Source organism: Saccopteryx bilineata, chromosome 11, assembly GCF_036850765.1.
Source record: "Saccopteryx bilineata isolate mSacBil1 chromosome 11, mSacBil1_pri_phased_curated, whole genome shotgun sequence".
NCBI lineage: Eukaryota > Metazoa > Chordata > Mammalia > Chiroptera > Emballonuridae > Saccopteryx > Saccopteryx bilineata.
The window spans coordinates 51,825,047-51,839,597 of record NC_089500.1 but is presented as its reverse complement, the minus strand read 5'-3'; the positions used below and the strand labels follow the sequence as shown (position 1 = coordinate 51,839,597).

Below are 14,551 nucleotides of genomic sequence, written 5' to 3'. Positions count from 1 at the left end.
GCATCAATCATCAGTTTTTTGTTGTGGCTTCTTAGTTGTTCATTGATTGCTTTCTCATATGTGCCTTGACTGTGGGGCTACAGCAGACTGAGTGACCCCTTGCTCAAGCCAGCAACCTTGGGTCCAAGCTGGTGAGCTTTGCTCAAACCAGGTGAATCCATGCTCAAGCTGGTGACCTCGGGGTCTCAAACCTGGGTCCTCCACATCCCAGTCCAACACTCTATCCACTGTGCCACCTCCTGGTCAGGCGGGAAGCTTGGTTTTTTAAAAAAATAAAAGTTAGCCTGTTTACATAAAACCAGGTTACTATGAAAGAGATCTAGGAAGGGTTATATAATCTCACTTGATTCCTATTACTCACTTGAATTTTCAAACCCACAGCTTTTCCTGTTGGATAGAAATAACGTGTGTGTGACTCTTCACATCTAGGACTTGTTTATCTGCTTCTCAAGACCCTCTTGCTCATCCTCGAACAGCTGATTCTATCTCTAATAACTTCTACTTGGAACACATTATGGCACAGAGAAAATTTTTCTACTTTATTTTTATAAATGTATATTTAAGTGTTTTTATAATTCCTTAATCTAAAACCACAGTTGGAGGAGGTGCTTTAATATTTTTCAATGAATAATTTATTCTTCTTTAACCCAGTTTTCTGTTTGTAGCTCAAAGGTTAAGCTATAAAGAATGAATGAAGGCCCTGGCCGGGTGGCTCAGTGGTAGAGCGCTGGCCTTGTGTGCAGAGGTCCAGGGTTCGATTCCCGGCCAGGGCACACAGGGGAAGCGCCCTTCTGCTTCTCCCCCCCTCCCCCTCTCCTTCCTCTCTGTCTCTCTCTTCCCTTCCCGCAGCCAAGGCTCCATTGGAGTAAAGTTTGCCCGGGCGCTGAGGATGGCTCTGTGGCCTCTGCCTCAGGCGCTAGAATGGCTCTGATTGCGGCAGAGCAATGCCCCAAGATGGGCAGAGCATCGCCCCCTGGTGGGCATGCCGGGTGGATCCTGGTCGGGCGCGTGCGGGAGTCTGACTGCCTCCCCGTTTTTTCCAACTTCAGAAAAAGAAAAATTAAAAAAAAAGAATGAATGAATCCATTTTTGGCATACCATTAAAATAATTAAGAAGAGAATATAGTGTAAGGAGAAACATATCATCCAACTCATTCTGTTACTTTTGACCATTTTCTTATTTTTGCTATTTTTTAATTTTTGTTTTTTGGAGAACATTTATCAAAGAAGCAATGACCACGGAAAAACCTCTTCAGATACTCTGATATTTTAAGTATGAATATATATAGAACTATCTTGAAAAACTGGGTAGTTGTTTTCATTTTCTAAAGTTTGGCAATATGCTCTGCCTTGTTTCCATTTCTAGGCTAAAGAGACTTTTTTAATTACATTTGCAAAATAACTTTTCTAGATAGGTAGATCTTTTCTTTTACTATTAGGTCACTATTCTGTTTCAGTTGGAGTTTCTATTTATTGTTCTCACAGAATTAGGAAACTTTCTACAAAATTTAGGCTTATGATATCATAAAACTGACTATGAGGCTAAATGATGTAGAGTCTAGGCATTTATACAGATCCATACATACATATTACATCTGCATGGACATTCCTGCACCATACTTCTAAAGTATGCACAGAGAAAAAAACTGATCCAACAGTTAGATCTGAAGCATGCTTATGGCTTAAAATATTAAGACAGTTGCTCACTAAATAATTACCTGCAATCTATAATTCCATAGTTACAAATGGGAGGGTAGTATCTTTAACCTCTGAAATAAAATAATGAGTTTGTTTTTCTTTGTTATTCCTGTTGGTCCCTCCTGTATCCCAGTGGTTTCATTAGAGTGAACCATATACCAGAGGAGAACAAATAGAGATGTGACATTTAGGCACGTGTTTGATTATGTAGTTTTTAGGCACAACGAGAGCCCTGACACTGGATTTTGAAGGTGATGCTCTTCTTTCCGGCATCTTTCACTCTCTTGGCAACCAATTCTCCTCCCCTCTCACCTTACTTTCCTAGGATAAAAATTGTTCAATAGCTGTAACCATATTGTCTAAATGTGACATGTAGGAGAGAATGTATTAGACAATGAGCCCAACTATTTTAAATGAGGGCAGCTCTAGAAAATCTGAAAGAAATAGTGCTCAAGAGATGCACAAGGGATACAAGCTGACTTCTTGATCATTGCTTTTGAAATGAAAAAATAAGCAAATGCAATGAAGATCTAGATCTAAAGTTGGAAATACTGTATGAGGCAATATATATAGTGGCATCCATATGGGTAAAAATTAGCATAGTACCACATTCGTCTGTGTATACAGAATCATGTGTGTGTGTGGTCACTTGCTTTATCATTTAATATTAGGGCAGTGGTTCCTGACCTTTGTGTGCATGAAAATCAGCTTGAAAGTGTCTATAAAATGAGCATTTCCAGCATCAAGCCAAGAGATTCTGATTCTGTAGATCTGAAGTGATTCTGTTACAGAGATAAATCCAAGAACCACAATTTAACTCAGTTCTAGAAAACTATCAGACCAAATTTATCATTTTACATACTGAAGGGGGCAGTAGAGTCTAACAGATGAAAACATGGGCTTCAGGAGACCAATTAGCTTTTTTTTATATTGCCACTGACTTCCAACATGACTTTGGACTCCCTCTACATGGTACTTCCATTCCTGTATCTGAAAAATGGGCGTGTTGATACAACCCTTGTGTTTGTTCAAGTGTTTAAAATTGTCTTTAGTTTCCAATTCGGGAAATAAATAAAAAATCTAGTGTAAAATGTTTTGAGTTTACAAATCCTTAGAGGTTAATATGCTTTTCTGCTTCTTCATGTGCTTCATGTACATTACTACTTTTTCTTTTACATTTTATATTTTGCTGGATCTAATTTTCATTAATCCATGGTCAGGATGAATATATCCAATTCCCTGGTAAAGGAAAGCCCTCCTCCATGTTTGATGACAGTAGGTCTTTATAACAGTGTAGGTTTAAGGCTTCTTCACCCATATGCCAACTAAACACGTAAAACTTTTGTCTACAAATGAGAAGTTCATAAAGGGTCAATCTTCTGATAGTTCAGCATCAGTAGGTCAAGTTTTCCCATGCCTCGATATTTACAGATAGAGCATAATGCTTTTGGCCTCCTTAAGCTTTAGTTTGTTCATAGAAAACCTCCATTTGTTTTCATACCATAAGTCTGTCAAGACCTTGCTGCCTTATTCTAGAAAGTTTTGGTAAGTGAACAGGACAAGGTAATTAACAGTAACAGCTTTGGGTCATATCTACAAGGGGACTCCATCTACTCTTTATTGCTTCCTTTATCCAGGTTCTCTGAGGGGGGGTTCCACCATGGCAGCTTTCATAGGTGGGAGTTCTTCTACTGTTGCTAGTGGCCCTTGTCCATCACTCTTTTTCACTCTTGCCCAAAGTCCCTGATTTCTCCTCTCCGTTATCTGAAGCCAACCACATCGTACTTACAAGCCTGCAGAAATTCAAACAAAACAAATGAACACTGATGTCAGTTCTCTCTCAGAAGCTCTTTCCTCCACAGGCCCATCGGGAGCTCAGACCTCCTCAGGCAGCCATATACTTCTGGTGGTGTAAGGACTCCCTACCTCCCCTTCTTCCGCATTACCACCAAAGCAGTAAAAACAAAATGCATCAGAATTTATGGGAAGAATGGACTACAATGTAATAAAATTATAAATCTTCATTATGAAAACTTGAGCAAAGAGCTCACCATTTTTAATTATGAAAGTGTGGAAAGGAGTGAAAATGAAGATCTCTTGTGGGCACAGTGGGACTCCTGTTAGGTCACCCACACTAGGGACTCCTGTTTGGTCACCTAGGACCTGCAGCCCACCACCTGATAGGCCACATTTTGTTATGGGCATCAATCTTGACTGTTGACTCCTCCAGCAGGGAAAATGAACAGAGAGAGGTGCTCCCGTGGGACTTTTCCTATCAAATCCCTTAAGATCCTAACTACTGTCATCCTTGGAGAACTTGTTTTTTGTTGGTTTGGTATTTTTCTTCACTAATAGAAGTTTAGCTGGCTCTTCTGTAACTCAGGAGGTGTCAGTGAAAGTAACTGTCATTTGTTTGCAAATGAACACTGAGCTTTCTGAAAATGACTCCCATGTAAAATCTTTCCCCCATAACACTCCTCCAGCCTTCTACTTGATTTCAAGATAGTTTCCTGTTCTCCCACTTCTTGGAAGTATTCCATGGCACGCTGAGCAGACACTTTTAGTCAAAAAATACCTATAAATAGCGATTTTCCTGCTTATTGCCTTCACTCTGAAGCCTTCACAAAGGAGGTGAAAGAAATCCACTGAAATCAAGAACTCTCTGTGAGGGGTTAAGGGTGAGGGCTTATGAAAAATCAGATCCGTAGGCTGAAATTGTCAGGCAGGTCTCTGCCACATTTGACTTATGCAATCATTGCACAGAAAAAGGAAACATTTTATTTCATGCCAGATGATCTCATAAACTGAACAATCAATCAAAAAACATCTCGTATGAACTTTCATACTCCTTTAAAATACATATTTTGATTTTCATGCTGTTTTTTGTTTTAAAAAAAAAATCCCCAAACCAACTGTTATTAGACTTTATTGGTAAATCTCAATAACCAATTCCTATAGCTATTCTGTGACAAGAAATTTGAAACTATTTCCATAAAACTGTCCTTGCTTACAAAGAGCGTTTACTGTCTGGACGGCCTCTCTTTTGTCTCCAATACTCCCCTCACACAGATTGTCAACACCACCAAATCTCCCAGATCGGTATTATGAAACTGGAAGACTGTACACATGCTAAGCAAGACCTGAATATTGTCCCTCCCTGGGTTTGTTGAAATCAACCTTAGAAATCAGACTGATTATACCCCCACCTACATTCCACCTTCCCGTGTCCTAGAAAGACATGGGAAAGAGAATTGAGCTTAGTAGTACTTTACCCTTTTCCTTTCTTCCTCTCTTCTTGCCCTTACTTTTTATGTAGCCATTTTATAAATATAATTTGGAATGGAGAACCATCTGTTTACAGATGAGGAAACTGAGGCCTAGAGAAATTAACTGGCATTCCCATGACTCCGCAGTTGTAGAGGGTCATGCAGAAGCAGGGGCAGTAGAAAGTCTTCCTCTCACTCCATCTGTTAGCGTTCCTCAGTCATGTAGCACCACACATTCATTTTCTATTCACTTTCTGTATACTCAGGATTGTCAGCCTCCTGTCCAGCCTCCCTCTGCTTTTCTCTCTGAGGCACTGGGTCTAACTTGCTTGAGGCTTAGTCCTTTTCATAGTTTCTAGAGAGTTCATCTTTCTTCTTCATGGAACCTCCACCCCCACCCCCGTGAACATCACAGTCAGTATAAGCAGGTATTGGGAAGAACTTCAAAGGTCAGGTAGCTCAATGCACTTTACACTTTTTAATCATGGAACTTCTTGTTCCTATGAAACAAGTTAAAACAGAGCTACTCATACTGAAGCAGGAAGAGGAAGACTCAAATCCAAGTACACTGCTCACAAAAATAATTTGGGGATGTTTCAAAATGAATATGAAGTGATAAAATATCCCCTGATTTTTGTGAGCAGTAGATTTGTCTCCCATCCACAGCCCCGCATCCCAGTCTTCCTAAATGGGGGGTGGGGAGCACAATTTGAAAACTGTTATCTATTTCTTCCCTAACAAGCAGATCTAAGCTATCAAAGAAAGACCAGGGAGAGGGCAGGGGATGCTCTGTGTCTACTCCTGATAAATCAGATAAATCAGAAAACCCTGATAAAGTCCCAAAAAAATGTTAGATAACTATGCCAAGCTTGGTAGATTTAATTCACAGCTCTGCCAGGCTGCTGTCCTGGTGACCTGTCCTTCATAAAAACACAGCTGAGCATGGGTCGCCAAGAATTTGTGATCGACTCACACTATAAAATCACTTCTTGGCTATCACAGACGATTCTCACGACACTCTCATATCCTATTCCTTCGCTGTGACCCAGAGAGAGGGGCTAACTTTCCTAAGAACACACAGGCCCCTGATTTCCAGTCTCATGCTATTCTATCACATACTGCCTGCACTTCCTGTGATAATGAATGATGGCAAGAAGGGAAAGAAGATGGTGGAGAAGGAACAGGAAGGGAGAAAAAGAAGGTCTATAGCTTACTGTGAAAGCTCTATGGCCCTAAGCTTAAACATATATTGTCCTTATTTCTAAAAGTTCCTGGGCTATTTGTTCACACCCTCATTTTATATGAAATGGAAGTAATTAATGTGCTAAAGATTATGCTGCTATTAAGTGACAGAACAAAGGTTTAAAACCTGATCAGCCTGATTTCCAAACCTGTCACTCCCCACCATTTACGCTGCCTCTGCTGTGTAAATATCTCCCTTCATCTTTTTCTGCACGAATGTTTCCTGGTGATGGTTTATTTTAATAACAATTTTAAAAATGACTAACTATGGTTAAAAACCAGATTCTACCTTTATGCTTAAATGTAAGCCTAAGTCTAGTTTGAAGAGTGGCCATGTTAGAAAGTAAGTAATACAAGTGATTCATTTGCAAAATCAGATATATAAAATGTTGACTTGTATTAGAACAATATTATTTTCTGTAACTGGAAAATTATATATCAACTTATGAAAGAACCATTGCTCAAGGCTGGTTTTTGGCTTTTTTGTTTGTTTGGATGAGAAACAATACTATTGACCTCTTGAGCCTGCCAAACTGATTGTAGTTATAGTGTTGTTAAAACACTACAAGGTTATGTGCAAATGAGCACTGTCTTTCCATTCACTATCCTTTCCTTGGATTAATTTGGGAGTGTTTGCTTCTGTAAGAAGTAATTTCATGCCTGACCTGTGGTGGCACAGTGGATAAAGCGTCGACCTGGAAATACTGAGGTCGCTAGGTTCGAAACCCTGGGCTTGCCTGGTCAAGGCACATATGGGAGTTGATGCTTCCAGCCCCTCCTCCCTTCTCTCTCCCTGTCTCTCTCTCCCTCTCTCTCTCCTCTCTAAAAATGAATAAATTTAAAAAAATAAAAAAATTAAAAAAAAAAGAAGTAATTTCACTGAAATACGAGTAAATAAACTAAGACTCCCCAAACACAATTTCTCTAAATCAGCATGACTTTATATTATGTTTTGTTTTTGAGGGGAGACTGGATAGTTATCTCCCAAGCATATTGTAAGCCAGAATTCTGTTTGGTACATGAGCTCCATAAAACCCATATTGTTAAACTAAATGTTAGGGAAGTTCACCAATTTAACTATCTGTTAAATTATTACTCTAGGTTGGAAGGAAAAGATGTTTCCCTAAAAGTCTACCTTTAGAATGTTTGTACATTACCTTATAAAAGGATAACCAAACTGAGTTATATAATATCCAGACAAACCACTCATGTGTGTCAGCTTAGAAGTGGCTGCCTATATCCAACACTTAAATAGACCTATTTGCAGATATTAGTACAGTTTAAACTAAATTCCTCTAATAAATAACCATACAGAATGCTCAGACTTCCGAAATCCATCAGGGGAAAAGGTGTCATATTCAATTATAAATTTGGAAGTCAACGCAGTCTTTCTCATCCTGCTTCTCAGCTTATTTAGGATTTTTTCTCATGTACATGTATCTCATTGCAGATAATTTTGCATTCTAGCAAGTCCTTATTTAATGCCCTCCCTTATTTATTTAAGCCCAGATGAAGTTAAATTAAAGTAACGGATACAGTTTTAATATGTTCCACAGCTTCTACTTTCTCTTGGTTCAATATTTTATAAAATATCCCTATGCATAAAAATGAAAGGTTAGCCTGACCAGGCAGTAGCACAGTGGATAGAGCATTGGACTAGGACACAGAAGACCCAGGTTTGAAACCCCAAGGTCGCTGGCTTGAGCTCAGGCTCATCCAGCTTGAGCACAGGCTCACCAGCTTGAGCACAGGGTCACTGGTTTGAGTACGAGATCATAGACTTGAGCCCAAAGGTCTCTGGCTTGAAGCCCAAGGTCAAAGCTTGAGCCCAAGGTTGCTGGCTTGAGCAAGAGGTCACTCACCCTGCTGTAGTCCCCTAGTCAAGGCACACATAAGAAAGCAATCAAGGAACAGCTAAGGTGCTGCAACAAAGAATTGAGGCTTCTCATCTCTCTCCCTGTCTGTCCCTATCTGTCCCTCTCTCTGACTCTCTCTCTGTCTCTGTCTCTCACTAAAAAGAAAAGAAAAGAAGAGAAATGTTAATTATTTACTTAATAGGGACTTGTAAATTACTAAAATAAATGAAAGAATTCACTAAAATTAAGCCGTGCCAATTTCATCTCATCTATGTTTTGAAGATTTTATGAGATTAATGAATGGATAAAATGTAGCAATGTGTTTCTCAGCTTCAGCCCCTAAAGAAAATCCACTCAAGTATCATAACATATAACATATTATCACTTTGCATCGTCTAGATCCTGATTGGAGAATGAAAAATTTTGTTGAGTGATCTAATAAAATTGCCATTCTCAACAAGTTTTTTATTCAACCAGGATTTATTTAGCACCTGTGTAACCGAGACTGAACTTCAGGAGGGGTGCCTAGATAAAAGTGGGAAAGGGTTAAAGACCAGCAGGGTAAAAGAGCAGAAATCGAGATATCCAACCACCTGGCTGGTGAGAATAACGGAGAACAGGATTGAACTGCTGATTGACAAGATGATGCGGAATCACTTTTTATAAAATATTCCATTTTCCCAGAGATGGAGGATATGGTCTAGCCTAGAGGCCAACCCAAAGCAATGTAACTCTCTGGACAGATCTTTCAGGACGAATAATGATGTGAGAATGAAAAAGAGCAGGGACAGGCTCCCCAGAGAGCACAGGAGGCATCAGACTCCTGAGGCCAACAGCCAGTCTGCTGACTGCTAAGGCAGCGGGACTGCCCAGGCCTGAGAGGAAAAGCTGGACAGACAGAGAGCACTCGTGAGGGGAGGTACCCTCAGCATCAGCAACAGCTGGCAGGATGGTGGAAGCAGCACTGCACCCAGGAAATGGAGGTGCAGATGGGGCTGACCTTGGAGACATAGAAGTTCACAGGCATGAGGAAAGCAGAAAGGGAAAGTCCAGAGATAGCCCCTGGGAATAATAAATGTGGTGTTTGTTTGTTTGTTTGTTTTTGTTTTTTGTTTTTTTGTATTTTTCCAAAGCTGGAAACGGGGAGGCAGTCAGACAGACTCCCACATGTGACCAACCAGGATCCACCCAGCATGCCCACCAGGGGTTGATGCTCTGCCCATCTTGGGGCGTCGCTCTGCCGCAATCAGAGCCATTCTAGCGCCTGAGGCAGAGGCCATAGAGCCATCCTCAGCGCCCGGGCAAACTTTGCTCCAGTGGAGCCTTGGCTGCGGGAGGGGAAGAGAGAGACAGAGAGGAAGGAGAGGGGGAGGGGTGGAGAAGCAGATGGGTGCCTCTCCTATGTGCCCTGGCCAGGAATCAAACCCGGGACCCCTGCACACCAGGCCGATGCTCTACCACTGAGCCAACTGGCCAGGGCCAATAAATGTGTTTTTTTATTACACCAAAACTTAACTGCGCCCCCAAATCAGACACCTGAGAAAAGAGCTATTAGAGCAGGAAGCTTTTCCTAACAAAGGCATCAAATCTCAAGTATGGGGAAGAACTTCTTGTGATTAAAAACATGTACTCAAGGGCTGGATGAACATATCAGGGAGAGAGCAAAGTAAATTTCCCGATTTGGTGAAACGAGGGCAGATGGCCCCTTGGGTTTCTTTTAAATCAAATAGTCTAGTTCTGTGCTGTCCAATATGGTAGCCCCTAGCCCCACGTGAGTATTTAAATTTACATTAACTCAAGTTAAGTAAAGATAAAAATGTAGTTGCTCAGTCACAGTAACCACATTTCTAGTGCTCAGGAGCCGTGTATGGCTGGTGTTTACCATACTGGACAACACACATACACAATATTCCCATCCTCGTAGAAAGCTCTATCAGACAGCATTCCTCTCATTTTGTTTTGGGTGTGAGTGTGTGTCTATTTTAATATACTGATTTCTACTAATTTTTCATTTCTACGAATATACAGATTTGGGTTTTGTCCTGAGAAGGTGGCATCCTGTTGCGATGTCTCCGTGCTCAGCAAAGTCAGAGCTTCTCCGTGTGACCACGTGGGCACAGGGAGGCACAGTGAGAGTGAGGGCTACCCTGTGTGAATGCCTGTTCCTCCACTTACTCACTAGGTGGCGTTAAAGGAACCACTCCACCACTCTTGTTTCTTCGTTCGCAAAAAGATTTATCTCATGCAGTTATTTTTGAGTCATAAATTCTACACAATACCTAGTTTTCAATAAGGACAACCAACTCCTCACTAGAAACATGAGGAATACCTGCAATTTTCCCCAGATTCTCACTGAGCATTTATCAGCCACTCATTACACACAGGGCATCATGCCGGACCATCACTGTTGCCCTGGCTCTGCCATCAGCCCTGGCGCTGGCCCTTCCAGGAGCCCTGCTCTGCTCCTGTTCTGTGCTGTGTGCCTGACTCACCATGAGCCCACCAGTCCATACCTAGAATAATATTTTCATTCACATGCTGAGCTTTGCAGAGAAGCTCTGTCTCGGACACTAAGCCTCCTCTGATTCTCTTCCACATTTATAAAAGAAGTCTGCAACACTTTCCTCCTGCTGATGTTATTTGTAAATTATAATGTTTGGGCACCTCTAGGAGCTGAATCTGGGTGCAAATGGAATCAGCAGTTGGCAAGGCTTTGTCGTGTCTGCTGCAGCCAGTCGCAGAGCTAGTGCCAATCACACAGGCCAGTCCCCCATCCGCAGGCAGGGTTTCCTGTTCCCTCCAACGCTCCTGCCTACCTCACATTCTCCTGTCTTTGACCCAAGGGCAAGAGCCTTCCAGAGAGACCCTTGAAGTACTCACTGGGTTTTTACAAGGCAGTGTTTACATTACCCCATTCACCAAGATGAGTGAGTCTCACAACTTTCCTTTGCACACTAAAGATTTAATGTACCCATTTATGGGTTTCAATGTGAGACTTAAGCACACCATTCTGAATTGTAAATATAATTGCCTATTCATGTAATAGGCAGTAGTAGTCTCTCATGGAATAATAACCAGGATGTACTTTTTATTTCATTATCATTAACAGTGTTCCATATAATTTATTTTATTATTATTATTACTGATTGATTTTAGAGAGACAAAGAAGCATGTTTTTGTTGTTCCATTTAGTTGTACATTCATTGGTTGCTTTCCCATTGGTGCCAACCTTGGCATTTCAGGACAACACTCTAACCAACTGAGCAACTCTAACCCAGGATGCACTTTTTAAAGTACCCAGTCTTCTGTTCTAGGGAAACTGTTATAACCAAAAAGGTGCTGTCTGGCCTCACTGTTTACTTACCAAGGTTCAGAAGCCATGTTTCCTCATATCACTCTCTGAAGCCAAGTGTTCCCGGGCCATGTTTGAGGCCTGGAAAGAGAGATGTTGCTTCAGCCCAGCAAGCCAGAAAAATGTCATTGGTCCCGTGCCAGTTAGAAATCTGACTTTTCAGAAAAGGTTTTTCTAGAAAAGGTTCCTAAGGCAGACTTGCTAATGAGGACCCTCAGGGGGTTACTGGGCCCAGAGCAGTCATGGGGAGGTTACTTAGAGGGTGGAGGCGACCCAGGATCAGGACTGAGGAGCAGCTGAATGACGTCCTGAAGTGATCCCACCTTGAGAGGACCGTTTGGTGGGTGGGATAGAGGGCAGGGAGGGGACTGAGGAGAACTCAGATGTAGAAAGGCTGAGCATACCTACTAATGCAGTGTTCTTAGGCTGGGCTGTGCCAATCTAGGGTGGGCAAGAATAAACTCCAGGGGTTCAGTCAATTCTTAATATGACATTAAAAATTTTGGAGGGGAGAGTTTGTATTCATTTTGCTTGCGAGAAAAGTCCTTAACTTTTATCATATTCACAAAACTGATAAAGAGCCATTAATTATAATATTGGTAAAAAAAATTAGGTAGTTTGTTCCTTAAAAACTTAAAATTCATGACTTTTCTTCTTCCTGATAACATTTCATTAGAAAATCCATTTTAGTTATAACCTTAGAATAAATTGAGGAATGTGCAGTTTTTAAAGAGTTATTGTAGGAGCTTATTACCTGATATTGGTATATCTTCTGTTGGAACTTGAACATTCTATTACAAAGTAAAGTTTTTAATAGAATTTATTGTGAATTCTATTTGGCTTGATCACTCAGTTCTCCTGAGTGATCAAGCCAAAAGTAAAAAATATGAAGATATGCTATATATCGAGCTGAAGCTGAGAGGAGAAGGGGATTCAGAGATTTGTAAAATAGCTGCTAATCTCCGAGTTCATAGTCTAGTGGGACACTTGATAATTCAATACAAGGCAAAGTAAGAAGAAGCATAAAGATACCTGAATAAGGAATATGGTGGTTCATAGGAATAAGAATCCCAACCTCTGGTTAGAAGAGAATAAAGGTTTCCCAACTGGAAATGCTGTATCTCTGAAGCTTTGCTGTCATTTGTATGAAAATATAATGAGAGAAATTTCCCTTAGCATTTTCCCGTGTTTATTAATCTGTCAGTAATTCAACATTGCATCTCCCAGGCCTAGCATAGTGCTTAGGAATACCAATTATGTGTGGGTGGGTGGACGGATGGATGGATGGATGGATGGGTGGATGAATGGATGGATGATAGGTGGATGGTCACAGGCAGGAGAGAGCAAAGGTTCAAGGAAGAGAGAGGGAGAGAGAGAGAGCAAGAAATAGAGTGCAGGCCCTGGCCAGTTGGCTCAGCGGTAGAGTGTCGGCCTGGCATGTGGGGGACCTGGGTTCGATTCCCGGCCAGGGCACATAGGAGAAGCACCCATTTGCTTCTCCACACACCCCCCTCCTTCCTCTCTGTCTCTCTCTTCCCCTCCCGCAGCCAAGGCTCCATTGGAGCAAAGATGGCCCGGGCGCTGGGGATGGCTCCTTGGCCTCTGCCCCAGGTGCTAGAGTGGCTCTGGTCACCGCAAAGTGACGCCCGAGAGGGGCAGAGCATCGCCCCCTGGTGGGCAGAGCGTCGCCCCTGGTGGGCAGAGCGTCGCCCCTGGTGGGTGTGCCAGGTGGATCCCGGTCGGGCGCATGCGGGAGTCTGTCTGACTGTCTCTCCCCGTTTCCAGCTTCAGAAAAATACAAAAAAAAGAAAAGAAAAGAAAAGAAATAGAGGGCACATGTCTACACAGTCATTATTTCAGCAGCCAGCTTAGTTCAGAGTTTTGTGGGAGAGAGATATTTAAAAGGTGGACGTTTTCATGGCTCAGAAGTCCAAGCCTGGCCTGGCTCAGCTGAGTCCTGTGTGCAAGGCCTCCCAAGGCTGATATCAAAGTATCAGCTGGCCTGGGAAATTATCTGCAGGCTCTAAGGAAGACTCTGCCTCCAAATGTGCCCAAGTAGATGACAGATTCAGTTCCTTGTTGCTGTGCAACTGAGGTCCCTTCGTCTGCCAGCCACCAAATGGCACATTGACTTTTTATCATGCTTTGAATTTCTCTAGTTCTGCTACATCTCGCTGACTCCCTCTTCTGTACCCAGCACCCAGGAGAAAGCTTCACTCTTGTATTTATTTTATTGTGGTAAAAGCTCCTCTTTTGGGGGGGGGATTTTTCTGAAGCTGGAAACGGGGAGGCAGTCAGACAGACTCCCGCATGCGCCCGACCAGGATCCACCCGGCGCGCCCACCAGGGGGCGATGCTCTGCCCATCCGGGGCGTCGCTCTGTCGCGACCAGAGCCACTCTAGCACCTGGGGCAGAGGCCAAGGAACCATCCCCAGTGCCCGGGCCATCTTTTGCTTTAATGGAGTCTCTGCTGCGGGAGGGGAAGAGAGAGACAGAGAGAAAGGAGAGGGGAAGGGGTGGAGAAGCAGATGGGCGCTTCTCCTGTGTGCCCTGTCCGGGAATCGAACCCGGGACTTCTGCACGCCAGGCCGACACTCTACCACTGAGCCAACCGGCCAGGGCCTAAAAGCTCCTCTTTTAAGGGCTCATGTGGTTACATTGGGTCCACCGGATTAATCCAGAATAATCTACCTACTTTAAGATCACTGATTAATAACCTTATTGCATTTGCAAAGTCCCTTTTGCCACAAAGCATAGCATATTCACAAGTGTGACATCAGGGGGTGGAGATCATGAAGCCCAAATTCTGTCTTCCACAATTATAAATAGCCAACTGGTGAGGGGAGCACCTTCATTAACAGCCTTGCAATTTGAGGGCCATGATATTAGTTGTAAGAAGAGAAAGTACAGCGTTGGAGCCATACAGCTGTGCTCAAACCCTGTGTTTTACTGATTATTCAACTTTGAGTGCATATTTAACCTCTCTCTGCCTCAGTATTCTCCTCTGTATTATGGACATAATAGCAATATGTATCACCCAGTGTTGTTGAAAGGATTAAATGAGTTAATGTAATGTAAAGGGCATAGAACGATACTTAGAAAAAGGGCATTCTATAAAGCCTCAATAAATGCTATT

The 14,551-nt window shown here is 42.3% G+C and overlaps 1 protein-coding gene and 1 non-coding gene across 6 annotated transcripts in view; both read left to right on the top strand.

The window, feature by feature from the left end:
• Positions 1 to 14,551, top strand: part of DLGAP1 (DLG associated protein 1) — a 986,787-nt gene that overhangs the window by 659,355 nt on the left and 312,881 nt on the right. The gene's annotated exons all lie outside the window — the stretch shown is intronic.
• On the top strand, positions 698 to 773 carry TRNAT-UGU (transfer RNA threonine (anticodon UGU)). Its single transcript has one exon. It is a non-coding gene; the product is annotated as a tRNA-Thr (tRNA).